Raw genomic sequence first — 16,323 nt, forward strand, 5'->3', positions numbered from 1 at the left:
GCTCTAGAGTTGCACCCAGATTAATGTATCCATCCAATACTTATACAAACTGTAGGCATTAATATAATCATTATCTACATTTTACAACATAAAATTGTAAAACAAAGATTAATAGCTATTCACATCCTTGAAATGTGACCAGAGTGAACGAGGAACTGAAATTATTTTAACTTCTAATTTAAATAAAAAAGCAATATAAAATGTTTTTCAATTAAACACAACTTTAGGGCAGCCCAGGTGGCTCAGCAGTTTGGCATTGCCTTTGGCCCAGGGCGTGATCCTGGAGACCCGGGATCGAGTCCCACGTCAGGCTCCCTGCATGGAGCGTTTCTCCCTCTGCCTGTCTCTGTGTCTCTCGTGAATAAAGTAAAAATCTTTTAAAAACAAACAAACAAACAAACACACACACACACACAACTTTAGGGACGCCTGAGTGGCTCAGCAGTTGAGCCCCTGCCTGGAGACCCTGGATGGATTTCCGCATCGGGCTCCCTGCATGGAGTCTGCTTCTCTTTTGGCCTATGTCTCTGCCTCTCTCTCTGTGTCTCTCATGAATGAATAAATAAAATCTTAAAAAAAAAAAAACTTTATTGTTTGGTTATATTTCACCATAACCACTGAAATTTAGCATCCAAACTGAGAAGTGCTGTAACAGTAAAATATGTATCAAATTTTGAAAACTTAGTATGAAGATAGGAATGTAAAATATTTCAACTTATTTATATTATTAGATGTTGAAATGATATTTTAGATGTACTGGTTAAGATAAGTTGTATTTATCCAACTGAATTTCAACTGTTTAACTTTCTAAAATGTATGCAGGGATCCTGGGTGGCACAGCGGTTTGGCGCCTGCCTTTGGCCCAGGGCACGATCCTGGAGACCTGGGATCGAATCCCACATCGGGCTCCCGGTGCATGGAGCCTGCTTCTCCCTCTGCCTATGTCCCTGTCTCTCTCTCTCTCTCTCTGTGACTATCATAAATAAAAATAAAAATGAAAATAATAAAATAAAATATATGCAAAAGAAATTTTTAAATTACACAAGTGGCTCGCATTGTATTTCCATCAGAGGGTACTGCTTTAGACTCAAATACCATATCATGCTGCCTCTCATGGTCTATACCACTGTGTGGTCTGAAAGAGTCACACTGCCAGATCTCAAGACAGTTATCACTGCTCAAATCTCCTCATGGACTCTCAGGAAAAACAACCTGCCCTTGTTCACAGACCTCTATTCACAAAACTCCAACCATATTCCTACTTCTAAAATGTCTTACTGACTGAAATCAATGGAACCATTTCCTGCCTTGCTTTGATTGAAAATCAAGTCTTTGAATAAAAAATCAAAGGTATTTGATGTGTTTTAGTCTACCTAACCACCAGTCTCTTCCTTGACAAAACACATTCTAACATAAGTCCTTAGTTTATTCTTGAAGAATTCAACTAGTTCTATTTCTGTACCAGACTTTGGAAAGAAAAGAGAACATGGGGAGGCTGAATAATTACCAATAAGTACGTGAATATTAATTGGGAAGAAAAAGGGTATTTGGAAAGGCATTGGAAGAGAAGGGGACCCATCCCTATGGTCTTGTTATTAATTGGGAAGGGGTAACCTGGGACGAGGTCACAATTAGGTCATATGATTTAGAAAGAAAGCAAATATTTTATGTTCTGTAAAACATATGACAATAAAAAGTAAATAGGAACTGACCTTGAATGGGCTTTTAAGTAGCAACACTCTCCTCCACTTCAGGGGGCTTCTCTTGCAGAACTACAGGACCAAGAAGAGACTCTTGAGACTCTGGACAAGCTAAATAAGACCACACTGTCCACCATCAGGCATAATGCATTACCCATCACAAATACATTCTGATGGAAGAGTTAACTAGAAAACTGTTGACTTTTACCAGTATCAGAGAAAAAGGTCAGCATCACCTATAACCAGTGCTGGAATCTAAGTTCAAAACAGTTTCTAGGGAGCACAGCTGTGGTTCTGAAATACGTAAATGCCCTCCAAAGTGTATCCAGAAGAGGTTTACCCAGGAAGGAATCCTTCACTGTATGCCCTACCTCTTGTCTTCCCAGACATCTGTCTTGAAGTGAAGTGTAAACCTAAATTCTCATTCCATGAGTTACTTAGGATGTACTTTCCTACTTGCAACTTTCAGGTGAAATCAAGGACTTCTCCTCTAACGTCTATTTCTCTACAGTTAGATCAAACTGGCCCTAGGCTGTAACAACATAAGAGAATCCAGGGAAACACGTTCCATGCAACCTACAGTGGGCCTTGGGTGGGCAACGCTCACTTTACCAATGTCCCTTCTATGTTAAATACCAGTCTGGGCCCTGGGGACAAGACGATATATATATTTACATGTAAAAAAAAAGTTTTTCACACACTCATAAGCCCATTGAAAAAAAAAAAAACAACTTCAAACTCCTATGTGTTTACTGGGGAAAACAAAAACTCTCCACCCATTTCATTCAAACTTAAAATCGGTACAGCCGAGCTGTCACAGGATCACTCGGTCACAGCATTGGATACCCACATCACCGTGTACTGTACTGATAGTCCTGCTAGTCCAATCGTACACCAGTCTGGGCACTCCAGGGCCCATCACACACGCACACGCACACACACTAACACGCCACAATGAACTCGTCGCAGACAATAGCACCGGAAACCACCTTCGTCCGGGTTCACGCAAACCCTGGGACGAGCCTCCTGGCTCCACCTCGCGCCCCCTGAGTTTAGGGCCTCCACACCGCGAGCCTCCCCCGCAACCCCACCTGGGTCGCTTCAACTCACCAAGCATAACCCAATAACCACGATGCCGGAAGGGGAACCCAAAGTCAAAGTTCATTCGTGGCCCTGGGAGCTGTGGGAAACGTAACCTAACACTGAAAATGTCCAGGTCTTCGAGGGCAGCCCGTGGGGCAACGGACGGAGACTCCTGGGAGTCCCAGGGTGCGCGGATCGCTCCTCCTCGGCGGCGGGGGCTTGCAGCTGGCGCTTCGTCAGCAGCCGAAGGGCCGGGTGATGGTTTCTTGGAAGCGAGGAGTCTCGGGCGGACCTAGAGCCCAAGCCGAGGAAGTGATCGCAAACCTGGGCGGGAGAAAGGGAAACAAGGAAGCGGAAGCCTGCTGGGGGCGGGGCGGGAAGACGGAAGCAGCTTGTGTCCGGGAGGACCGGGGGAGAACCGGAATCCCAGACCCAGGAGCGTTGAGGAGAAAAGAGGGAATCAGGAACCTGGTCGAGGAAACCTGGGAGGGAATCGGGAATTCCCTGCTGAGGGAGGTCGAGCCAAGAAGGGCTGAAGAGGAAACCGTAGTTTGGGCGGAAATGGCCGCAGCGAGACCTGGGAGCCGGTGCCCGTCGAGTCTTCTCTTCACTCAGGCCTGTATGTGCGGGACCCCAGATCGGTGGTCGTGAACCAGAAGGTGAGGAGTTTTCAGTTTTGCCCCTTGAAAAAGCCCCAGCACCCAGAACGGCATCTGGCACGCAGCAGATTCTCATTCTGTGTACGCCTGTCTGGTATCCTTTTCCAGTCAGTCTCACGACAGAGACAACCATAATTCTGAGATACTCGCTGTAATTTAGTTTTGTCTGTACTGCAATTACACATACCTCCTTTTGCACATCCGAGTTTCATAAGGTTTATTAATGTTGTGTAGTTCATTCTTTTTTATTTATGGACAGCATTCAATTGTGTGAATATGACCCAATTTATTTCTTTTTCTCTTGGTGAACATCTGTTGTATTTCCAGATTTTATATATTAAAATAGAGCTGGCATGTTTCCATTTCTCCTGGGGAAATACCTAGAAGAAAAAAATGTTGGGTAATAGGTCAGCTTATATTTAACTTTCTAAGAAGTTGATAAACCTTGCAGTATTAGTTGTTAGTCATGTGTTTGAGGCTCAATGGGACAATGGAGTAAGTGGTTTTTAAGACTGATTTGGTATTGCATGGAATTATGAGATAGGCTTAGTGGAATTAGCAATGTTATCATGCAATGTCCATGGTATTGTGGCTTTGTGAAGTGGACGAGATACAGAAAACTGAATGTATCTATGTGAACTCTTATCCTGATTTTGTGTATTTATTCATGGTGACTGAAATTAAATCACTATGTAAGTGATATTAATGAATTGAGAAACGCTGTGTCTAGTTATGTGTCATTTTGATCCTGCTGGCAGAATTATGACTATTTCTAATCAAGAAAATACCAATAGAGATATCCATAGGAAACGAAAACAGTATCAAAGACATATCTGCACTCCCATACTCCCTGCAGCATTTTTTACAATAGCCAAGACATGGAAACAACCTAAGTGTCTATTGATGGATGGATGAACGAACAAAATGTGATATATATATCTCCAATGGACTATTACTCAGCCTTTAAAATGAAGTACACCCTACCATTTGTAACAACATGGATGGACATCGAGGGCATATGCTAAGTAAAATAAGTCAGAGAAAGACAAATATTGTATGATCTTCCTTTGTATGTGGAATCTAAAAAACCAAACTCGGGATCCCTGGGTGGCGCAGCGGTTTGGCGCCTGTCTTTGGCCCAGGGCACGATCCTGGAGACCCGGGATCGAATCCCACATCGGGCTCCCGGTGCATGGAGCCTGCTTCTCCCTCTGCCTATGTCTCTGCCTCTCTCTCTCTCTCTCTCTCTCTGTGTGACTATCATAAATTAAAAAAAAAAAAAAAAAAATTAAAAAAAAAATAAAGAAAAAAAATAAAAATAATAAAAATAAAAAACCAAACTCCTTGAAATAGAGAATGGTAGTTACCAAGGGGTTGGGAGGGTGGGAGAAATGGAGAGTATTGGTCAAAGGATATAAAAGATGCTCAGGATCCCTGGGTGGCGCAGCGGTTTGGCGCCTGCCTTTGGCCCAGGGTGCGATCCTGGAGACCCGGGATCGAGTCCCACGTTGGGCTCCCGGTGCATGGAGCCTGCTTCTCCCTCTGTCTATGTCTCTGCCTCTCTGTGTGTGTGTGTGACTATCATAAATAAATAAAAATTTTTTTAAAAAAAATAAAAGATGCTAAGTTCTAGAGAATCTAGTGTACCGTATGATAACTAAAATTAACACACTGTGTATTATGTATTTGAAAGTTGTAAAGAGATTAGATCTTAAATGTTATCACCAGAAAAACATAAAAGAAACATATGAAAGGAAACATGAAAGGATGGAGGTGTTAACTAACCTTATGGTGGTAATCATTTCATTTCATAATATTTATGTTTCAAATCATCACATTGTACACATTAAACATATGCATGTTATTTTTTTTAAAAGAACTGGAAAGTAGCAGGTAAAATAACAGGATTACATACTTGGAACACCATATTAATTAATTCTAATGTGTTGAACTCATCAGGAAAAATCTTTTAAAAAGAAATTACCAGGATTCAATCAGCCCACAAGAAAAATACTTTTTATCTCTATGTACTTTTAACAGATTTGAGAGGTTTCCCCCCTTTTTCTAGATGAAATCATGGAAATAATAACTTTTTCAGACACTCCAAGTCAAGGAAGAGTATCTAAAATACTTCTTTCTAATCACAGTCTTATTCTTTAATAAAAATATTTACTGTAAAACTCAATTCTTTGGAACTTCATTAAAGAAAAAATTTCTTCCATATGATTGGAGCCCACAAGTGCAGAAAAGTACATAATCTGTTTCTTGAACCTGTATTACTTAATAGCTAATATTTAACATAATGATAATTAATACTTAATAGTAAATGTTTACTACTTACCTAGGCAGATTTAACCAAGTTATTATGGAAACTCTTACAGTAATTGGGGTTTAACATGGCTTCTTTCAACTCCTCTCTCTCCCTTGGTCACTTTTCTAACAAAGAATCCAAAAAAGCAAAAGGTGCTCTCTCCTGCAAATCTTAAAGCCATGCCTCAGGTGAGATGACATTTCTTCTCTCTTTTCTAAAATATTCTTTTTCTCTCTAGCATATATGAGCATTTTCCCATCTTGAAACTCCCTGGAGATATGATTCCTTTTCATGAAACTTGTCACTTTATTTTATTCTCACCAGATAAATCTGTGCCTTCTCCAGGTTCTTCTAGTTTAAAATAATGTTAACTTAATGAATTGGGTATTTCACTTAGCATCTCCTTTCTCATGCCCCAAAACATAAATACACTCTCTTTAATTAAATAACTCTATATTCCTTGAATGAACCTGTCTCGTCTAGAGAGTGATTTGATGTCTAAGTAGTGAGTACTTAGGAGAACCCATACAAAGGCAAGATTTCATCATGTCCACAGAATTTGATTGTCTAGTTAAGTAAAGGTAGAGGTAAAATCAGATTACAATATTAGCATATGGCAATAAGGGAGTCCATATTACAATGTCCTTCCCTTCTTTTCTCAACTCATCCTTCTAGATCATGTTTCTGCATCTCTCCCTTGGTTATATCCAAGGAATGCCTTGTCCTGTTTATATCACTCCACTCAGTAATAGGCACCAAAGGCATGGAAGTAATCTGTGGCTGAAAAGATCAGATGGGAAAGCCTACTTTCTATACACAAAGCACTGAAGAGAAAGGACAAGAGGAGTGGGTCCATGATCACAAAGTGCCTAGGAATAGAGTAGTCCTTAAATCTCAGTAAGAGAATAAATGGTGTCCTAAGCCTTATTTTTTTTAATTTTTTAATTTTTTATTTTTTTAATGTTTATTTATTGATGATAGTCACACACACACACAGAGAGGCAGAGACACAGGCAGAGGGAGAAGCAGGCTCCATGCACTGGGAGCCCGACGTGGGATTCGATCCCAGGTCTCCAGGATCGCGCCCTGGGCCAAAGGCAGGCACCAAACCCCTGCGCCACCCAGGGATCCCCCTAAGCCTTATTTTGGACATAAATTCAATACTATCCACTCTTTTTCTCTCATAGATTCACTGGAGAGTTTCTAAAGAATGTGCATTAGCAAGAAGTAAGTTAAAACGGGAAAGATAGGGCAGCCCTGGTGGCTCAGCGGTTTAGCGCCACCTTCAGTCCAGGGCGTGATCCCGGGGACTCGGGATCGAGTCCCGCGTCAGGCTCCCTGCATGGATCCTGCTTCTCTCTCTGCCTGTGTCTCTGCCTCTCTTTCTCTCTCTCTATGTCTCTCATGAATAAACAAATAATTAAAAAAAAAAAAAAACGGGAAAGATAGAATGAGATAAAAATGGTAAATATGTTGGGAAGTCTAAGCATATACTAAGTAATAATGATTATTTTTAATGGTATTTCAAACCAGATTAAAATCACCAGATAACAATAGTAAGAATGTACTTAAAGCATTCTCTTTTTTAAAGATTTTATTTATTTGAAAGAGAGAGAGCACAAGCACAGTGGGGAAGGGCAGAGGGAGGGAAAGGGAGGGGAGTCTCAAGCAGAGGCCACGCTGAGCACTAAGCCAATGTGGGCCCCATCCCAGGACCACTGAGATCACGGCCTGAACCAAAACCAAGAGTTGAATGCTTAACTGGTCACCCAATACTTAAAGCATTCTAAGGTGTTTCTTGAGATGCCAACTAATTATAAATCAAAGATACAAGTTAAAAATTTAAGGGTAACCTCTAAAAGCAATAGAATGGTTTTTAATCTAAGAGAGGGAAAAGAATAAAGAAAATCTGATAGATGCAGTAGAATTCGAAGTGTAACAGAAGAAGCAAGTATAAGCCTGATTTAAAAGAGACTAGGGAGGGATCCCTGGATGGCTCAGCGGTTTAGTGCCTGCCTTCGGCGCAGGGCATGATCCTGGAGACCCGGGATAGAGTCCCACATCAAGCTCCCTGCATGGAGCCTGCTTCTCCTTCTGCCAGTGTGTGTTTCTGTGTGTCTCTCATGAATAAATAAAATCTTTTAAAAAAGAAAGAGAGAGAGAGAGACTAGGGAGATGGGATATGGAGCTAAAAGGAGACTTGGGCAACAACTCTTGGAAGATGAAGAGTTGTTATGGCCAAAGTGCAGTGTCGTTGCCCTTCTTAGTCTATGTATTTGGGCAAATGAACCCAGTGCTGACTGCAGAAGAGAAAAGAATTGGCTAAAGATTCAGGGCTGTCACTTTCCACTCCCTGCCTTCCCATTACTCCCAATTTAGAGGTTTATGGGGGCTAAAGGATGAGTGTGAAGTTTTTATATAATTTGATATAGAAATGGGCTGCCTCGTGACCTGCAGGTAGTTCCAAGCTCATGTAGAGACAATCAGTTGCAGGATAATGTTCATGAGTTCTGGGGTCAAACAGATGTAGATCCAGTCCCTACCTGTACCATTTTTAATTGTATATATCTTTTAATATCACTGCGACTCATTCTCTTCAGATAAAAAATATTAAGACAGACGTGCTGCTACTCTACCTATCCTCTATAAAGGATATTTACAAAGTATATAAAGGACTTTATAAAGAATATAAAGTGCCTGTAATGTAGTCATTCAGTAAATTAGTGTTTTTCTACTTGTATGTCACAAAACTAGAGTTAAAAATGTGAGGAACCAGCTGTAGAGCCTATCTGAGAACTAAATCTTGTAGTCCTGGGCACACTGGGGATACGGGAGGTCCTGAGTCAGCACACTGACTCTTGACCACATTTTTCTCCAGATACAGCTCCTCCAATCCCTCACTCCTTGAGTCAATAGCTTATTCTTTTACCTTTTGAAGTAAACATGTTTTTTCTCTGCTTCCCAAAGTTAATCATTCTTATAGCTAATCTGCTAGCTCTCTTAATAAAAATTGGAGGATACAAAGCCTTGGGGTCAGAGTCTGGTCTGAGTCCAAGTCTGAGTCTCGGTCCCCCCGTCCCCAGATTAAAAGTCAGCGAGACTCCGAGTTTTACTTCATATCATTGCCTCCAACTATCCTGGCTCTGTGGCATAAAAATACCTGGAAAATTCTATAACATAAGGAACTATGCACACCAGAGGTTCACCATGCACACTATGAATTCTCGTTAATAGATTAACTACTTTAAATCACATTGACATGCTCCCTTTCCTTTATTCTTCAGCAGTGACAACATGAGAGGTTGAGTTTTAGTGGGTTAGGAGGTAATGACAGCCTGGATCCTGACTGAATCCATCATTGAATGTGATGGTTAATGATAACACATAGCTCAGTTGCCAACTGGGTCAGTAACTATGGATCTGTAAGCAACATCTTACAGTTACCTTTGTCTGAGTATTAGTATATGTGGCTTCTTGATTTACGTGCCACATTGTTTAGGTGGCTCAGATGTTCGTCATAAGGCAGAAGAGGTAACAGTGAGAAATCAGGCAAAGACAGGATTGTGCGAGATGGAACATGAAAGCTCATCCTTACGGTAGAACATTATGTGCTCTATATTACATTGTGTCTTTAAAGAATTATCTTCTGGATTTTCCATTTTCTTATATTTTGAGCTTTTCAGTCCTGTTTCATCTTAAAATGCAAACAAGTAAACCTCTTAGCCTAAGGGTGCAGATCTACCTAATGAACAGTAGTAAATGTTAGGAAATATGAAGAAAATATCTTGGGCAGCGGTTTAGCACTGTCTTCAGACCAGGGCGTGATCTGAGACCCGGGACTGAGTCCCATGTGGGGCTCCCTGCATAGAGCCTGCTTCTCCCTCTGCCTGTGTCTCTGCCTCTCTCTCTCTCTTTCTCTCTGTCTCATGAATAAATAAACAAAATCTTTAAAAAAAAAAAAAAGAAAGAAAAATATCTTCCCTCTCCCTCTGGAACTGCAGAGGAATTAATACCATTTTTGTCATAAAATTTATTTCAAAGAACCTGATATAATAAGATGTTCAATTGAGAATATTTTCTCCTGTCCCGTACCTTCTAAATCTGTAAATCTAATTAGTTATTTCACTATTTGCTACCCTGGTGATAATGTTTAAACTGTCATCTGTGTTTTACTGAAACCTATAAATACTCATAAGATTTTATGTTAAGGGAATTGTTTAATTTCTTTATGCATAAAGGTACAATAAATTCCTGTGACCTCCCTTATCCTTTAGCCAGGAGAGAAATGCAAAGCAAAATAATAATGAGATACTACACACCCACCAGGATGGCTATAATCAAAAATAAAGATAATGAATATTATCAAGGACATGGGGATAGCAAAACTCATACACTGCTGGACAGATTATAAAATGGTTAGTTACTGTGGAAAATAATCTAGCCAGTCGTCAAATGGTTAAACATAGATCCACAGTTCCACTTCCATGTATATATTCAAGAGAAATGAAAATTATATGTCTATAAAAAACATGCAGTTATATTCATTGCAACATTATTCATAACAACTCCTCAAAACGTGTTCAATTTACCATATGACCCACCAATTCAACTTCTCCATATATATCCAAGAGAATTAAAAGCATGTACTCAAGGGCAGCCCAGGTGGCTCAGTGGTTTAGCACTGCCTTCGGCCCAGGGCGTTATCCTGGAGACCCGGGATTGAGTCCCACATCGGGCTCCCTGCATGGAGCCTGCTTCTCCCTCTGCCCGTGTCTCTGCCTCTCTCTCTGTGTGTCTCATGAATAAATAAAATCTTAAAAAAAAAAAAAAGCATGTACTCAATGAAAACCTTGTACATGAATGTTCAGGATAGCATTATTCATAATAGCCCCAAACTAGAAACAACTCAAATGTCCATCAGCTGATGAAGGGATAAACAAAATGTGGCATATCTATACATTACTCAACAATAAAAAGAAATGAATACTGATACATGTTACAACATGAACCTTCAAAATTCTATGTTAGGGATCCCTGGGTGGTGCAGCGGTTTGGCGCCTGCCTTTGGCCCAGGGCGCGATCCTGGAGACCCGGGATTGAATCCCACGTCGGGCTCCCGGTGCATGGAGCCTGCTTCTCCCTCTGCCTGTGTCTCTGCCTGCCTCTCTCTCTCTCTCTCTCTCTGTGACTATCATAAATTAAAAAAAAAAAAAAAATTCTATGTTAAATAAAAAAAGCTAGTCACAAAAGACCACACGTTGTATAATTCCACCTACATGAGATATCCAGAAAAGGCAAATATGTAGACAAAGTGAATTAAAGTTTGCCTATGACTGGAGCATATTGAGGGGTACTTAATATGGTCAGTTGATATTTTTCATACCTATGTATACAGTATATCCACATTTTATATCAAAAAGCCCTAAAATACAGTAAAATAATGAGAGGTTACAAAAGAGACATAAGACCAAACATTTACAACTATTTTTCCTTCTCTGGTTCTTGTTTCCCACCAGCTAGGGGTGACAGTGTCTGGAGCTGCAGAGGTCAGCTCTTCTATATTCCTGGCTTGCCTATTCCTCCCTTTTTAATTTCCATGTTGAGGTCAGAAAGTGATGCAATATACACCAAATACTCTATTATAAAGCTCAAATGAATGTTGTTCTTTTGAGCAAGTTTTAAGCCATGAAACCAAACCGTTTCCCAGACTCAAACTTTGTATCCATTTTACTCTGTGAAAAAAAAAAAAAAAAAATCTCTCTTTTATTTTTTGGTTTGGTTTGGTTTGGGTCCATTTATATATAACACCCTTAACTGGTCTTTGTGGCCATGGAACAACAGTTCAGGCCCTACTTCCATCTTTCCTTGAGAACATCATTCTCTTCTGACATTTTCCTAAGCTGGTGCATGCAGAAATAATATATTATCTAAAATGTCTATTTGTGGGGTGCCTGGGTGGCTCCAGTCAGTTAAAGATCTGCCTTTGGCTCAGGTCATGACCCCAGGGTCCTGGGATCGAGTTCTGCATTTGGCTACCTATTCTGTAGAGAGCCTGCTTCTGTCTTTCCCTCTGCCTACCACTCCCCCTGCTTATGCTTGTGCTCTCTCTCTGTCAAATAAATAAAATCTTAAAAAAAAATTTAAAAATTATCTATTTGCCAACAGAAAATTTGTAAGACATGCAAAGAAACTGGAGGGTATGATCCATACAGTGGCAAAAAGAAAAAGAAACTTCCTATGAAAACAAACAGATATCAGGTTTAAAAAAGACTTCAAAGAAGCCATTACAAATATATTCAAAGAACTAAAAGGAATAATGATTAAAGAAATAAAAGTATGGGGATCCCTGGGTGGTGCAGCGGTTTAGCGCCTGCCTTTGGCCCAGGGCGCGATCCTGGAGACCCGGGATCGAATCCCACATCGGGCTCCCGGTGCATGGAGCCTGCTTCTCCCTCTGCCTGTGTCTCTGCCTCTCTCTCTCTCTCTCTATGTGACTATCATAAATAAATAAAAATTAAAAAAAAAAAGAAATAAAAGTATGATGACAATGCTATATCAAATAAGGTATATCAATAAAGATAGAAATTCTTGTAAAGAATGTAATGGGGATCCCTGGGTGGCTCAGCGGTTTTGCGCCTGCCTTCGGCCCAGGGCATGATCCTGGAGTCCTGGGATCAAGTCCCACATCAGGCTCCCTGCATGGAGCCTGCTTCTCCCTCTGCCTGTGCCTCTGCCATTCTCTCTCTCTCTCTCTCTCTCCCTCTCTCTCTGTGTCTCTCATGAATAAATAAATAAAGTCTTTAAAAAAATCAAATGGAAATCCTAGAAATGAAATTTTCATTAGAAGAGCTCACAATAGGGGATCCCTGGGTGGCTCAGCGGTTTGGCGCCTGCCTTTGGCCCAGGGCATGATCCTGGAGCCCCAGGATCGAGTCCCACATCGGGCTTCCTGCATGGAGCCTGCTTCTCCTCTGTCTGTGTGTCTGCCTCTCTCTCTATCTGTGTCTCTCATGAATAAATAAAATCTTAAAAAAAAAAAATAGAAGAGCTCACAATATATTTGAACTAGCAGAAGAAAGAATTAGCAAACTTGAAGAGAGGCAATTAAAGTATACAGTTGAGGAAAGAAAAAATAATGAAGAAAAATGAGCTTCAGAGAAATGTGGGGCACCAGTGAAGTGTGCCACCATATGTGTAATGGGACTACCAGAATAAGGGGAGAGGGAGAAAGAAGGATTAAAAAACTTCAAACTTCCCAAATTTATTTACAATGATGAGAGTCTGGATAAACTACTCTGTGGTATTGCTGCTTTGGCATACAGTTTCTCTAAGTGGCTTGCCAAAATCTTAAACTGACACTAACCCCCTCATATAAGCACATGCCCTACATGGTAGCCTGCAGAGTCACAGTAAGTCAAATTTCCTGATACGACTTTCCCAAAAGTTTTCTGATCAAGTCTCCCCTGCCTCCCAGCATCTGTATCCCTACATGTTCCTTAGATATGACCCCCGTGGGGCTTACTAAAATACCACTCTTGGTTTGTATTGACCAGTCCAGCCCCAGCCCAGGAACCCTAAAGCTCTCCATCCAGACTCTAATAAAGTCATGTGCCCTAGGTGCTACCTCTCTGTGTCTGCACTCTGCCTTGACCTTCCCATCTGGCCTCTCAGGATATGCTATGTACTTCCTCCAGGACTTGTATGTAATATACTTCTCTATTTCAATTTCTCTTGTGTTTTGTTGTTGAACCATGACTCACCATCCAGCACTTGGTGTTCCAACTAACAAATGTTAATTTAACAGTTTTAACAAAAAACTTATGCATCCAGGAAGCTCAACAAATTCAAAGTAGTAGAAACACAAAGAAATCCATAGACACATCAGGGTAAAAATGCTGAAAACAAAGGGAAGGAGAACATCTTGGAAGCACCAAGCCCCAATTAGATTAACAAGTGACTTCCTATCAGAAACAATGGAGGCCAGAAGGGAGTGGGGAAACATTCAAAGTCCTGAAAGAAAAATCTTTTAACCATGAATCCTATACCCAGCAAGAGTAGCTTTCAAAAATGAAGGCTAGGGGCAGCACCTGGTGGCTCAGTTGGTTAAGTGCCTGGCTCTTGATTTTTGCACAGGTCATGATCTCAAAGGTCAGGAGATTAGGCCCCACATCTGGCTCTGCACTCAGTGGAAGTCTACTTGAGATTCTCTCTCCCCCTCTCCCTCAGCCCCTCCCCCCACTTGCACTCTGAATAAATAAATACATAAATAAAATCTTTTTTAAAAAGGAAGATTAAAGAAAGACATTCCAAGATAAACAACAACTGAATCTGTAGCCAGCAAATCCACTTTAGGAGACTACCAAAGTAATTGTTTCAAGCTGAAAGCAAATGACTCCTAGTTGTAATTTTGATCTACATTAAAACAAAGAGCACCTGTAAAAGTAATTATATAATTACTTTAAAAAATTATGTAATTACTGTATAAAATACAGTACAAATTACATTTTTCTACTTTATAGTACTATTTTAAAAGCAGCTGTATAAAACATGTATATAATGTGCTGGGAAACTAATGTAAAATGTTAATATGTAATATTACCATACTAGTAACAGCACAAAGAACAAAAGCTGTGGGAGGAAACAATACTGCAATATTGTAGGGAGATAAGGAAACGACTCTAGATGGTCACTCAAAACTATAGGAACAAATGAGAACCAGAATAGTAAGAAAATTAATATAACAAAATCTATATATACTTATTCTATCAGCTTTAAAACACATCCAGTTATAGGGATGCCTGGGTAGTTCAGCGGTTGAGCATCTGCCTTTGGCTTAGGGCATGATACTGGGGTCCCGGAATCGAGTCCCACATCAGGCTCCCTGCATGGAGCCTGCTTCTCCCTCTGCCTGTGTCTCTGCATCTCTCTCTGTTTCTCATGACTAAATAAATAAAATCTTAAAAAACATCCAGTTATAGAAAGTAACAATCAGGGAGGGATGCCTGGTGGCTTAGCAGTTGAGCGTCTGCCTTCGGCTCAGGGCGTGATCCCAAGATCCAAGATCGAGTCCCACATCGGGCTCCCTCCATGGAGCCTGCTTCTCTCTCTGCCTGTGTCTCTGCCTCTCTCTTTCTGTGTCTCTCATGAATAAATAAATAAAAAGCTTTAAAAAAAAGTAACAATCACAGCAAAGTATTGTAGAGTTTATAATATAAATGGAGTATGTATAACAGTAATACCTCAAAAAGGAGAAAAGGGAATAAGCCTATATAAGAGTAAAATTGTTCTTACTGGATTTAAGTTAACATAAATCTGAAGCTATTTCTGATAAGCCCCAGAATAAGATTTAAGGAAGTAACTCAAAACTAAAAACTAAAACAATATAGTAAGAAGTCATCAGATACATTGAAATATTAGAAAATATTCACATAAAACGATGTGGTAAATTAGGAACAGAGGAAGAAAAAGGACATGTCACACATAGAAAACCAAATTTACAGTGGCAGACATGAATCCAACCATGTCAACACTATCCCAGTGAGTCTCACCTAAATGGAGAGGTTTTTAAAAAGAGACAAGCAGCAGCAGCAGATACACTACTGCTGGCCTAGAAAAAAGCAATACAACCATGTTGTGAACTAGAGTTTGGGGCATGGGGCTAGTACCTGAGAGTGGCCTCTAGGAGATGAAAGTGACCCTCAGCCAACAGCAAGCAAAAAAACAGAATCTCAGTCACACACCTTCAGGGAACTGAATTGTGCCAGCAACCCAAGTAAATTTGGGTAAGCTTGGAAGGGAATCTCTATCTCCAGATAAAATCACAGTCCCAACTAGCAGTGGAATGATACAGATAGATGTATAGTTAAATGTACCTATTCCCCATGACTAGGTAACTCTACTTCTATGTAAAGAATGGCAATAAGGGAAAAAAAACAGGTAATTTTTGGAAACTGAACTGTACCCTTAACTTCTCTGATATGCTAAAGGTACAGGTTTGTTCAGTGAAAATCAGATCCACAAATCATCCATGACAATGTAACAAACACCATAGATGTACATGAAGGGATTGATGGAAATAGCATATTAAGTTATACTGTAGTTTTGTACAGCACCTGGAACTACATATTGATGGTGAAAAATAACACATGAAATATATGTAATGTCACCAAGTATATATTTTATTGTAACACCAATAAACCATTTACTGTATATATTCACATGTTTCCAGATTTATGGCTACCTTATATACATACCTTAGAGAAAATGCTACCCCACTGTGGGGTCATAAACCATGAAAACATCATGGATGCTGGCTGGACCAGCTATATGTATTAAGTGGTGAGCACTGAGTGATGTATCGAATTGTTAAATCAGTATATTGTATACCTGAAAATAATATAACACTGTATGTTCACTAACTGGGATTGAATAAATAAAAACTTATGAATAAATAAATAACCTCTAGAAAACCACAGTGTTAAAAACATTAAATAATTTTGACTAGTACCTAGAGCATACAACTATAGTGGTCAGAGAAGAAATCATGAACTTAAATGCTTATATTAATATA

At 40.0% G+C, this 16,323-nt stretch overlaps 2 protein-coding genes across 15 annotated transcripts in view; one reads left to right on the forward strand and one right to left on the reverse strand.

Moving 5' to 3' along the window:
• The window catches only part of ZNF382 (zinc finger protein 382), a 121,461-nt gene that overhangs the window by 66,586 nt on the left and 38,552 nt on the right, over positions 1-16,323 (forward strand). Inside the window, exons 9-10 of one of the 5 annotated variants that reach the window (XR_013381949.1) lie at positions 823-3,442; positions 4,201-4,486. The exons of 1 other annotated variant lie outside the window; for it this stretch is intronic. The gene's annotated coding sequence lies outside the window, so the exon portion shown is untranslated. Of the gene's footprint in view, positions 1-822; positions 3,443-4,200; positions 4,487-16,323 lie in introns of those variants that run through there. 3 more of the 5 variants (XM_077901297.1, XM_077900263.1, XM_077900706.1) reach the window with 3 other exon arrangements.
• The window catches only part of ZNF529 (zinc finger protein 529), a 78,137-nt gene that overhangs the window by 33,738 nt on the left and 28,076 nt on the right, over positions 1-16,323 (reverse strand). For 8 of the 10 annotated variants that reach the window (XM_077902631.1, XM_077902974.1, XM_077902901.1 and 5 more), the window contains exons 2-3: positions 2,811-3,822; positions 1,713-1,772 (exon numbers count right to left, since the gene is read on the reverse strand). The gene's annotated coding sequence lies outside the window, so the exon portion shown is untranslated. Of the gene's footprint in view, positions 1-1,712; positions 1,773-2,810; positions 4,504-16,323 lie in introns of those variants that run through there. The other 2 variants (XM_077902700.1, XM_077902650.1) reach the window with 2 other exon arrangements.

Source organism: Canis aureus, chromosome 1 (assembly GCF_053574225.1).
Source record: "Canis aureus isolate CA01 chromosome 1, VMU_Caureus_v.1.0, whole genome shotgun sequence".
NCBI classification, from domain to species: domain Eukaryota; kingdom Metazoa; phylum Chordata; class Mammalia; order Carnivora; family Canidae; genus Canis; species Canis aureus.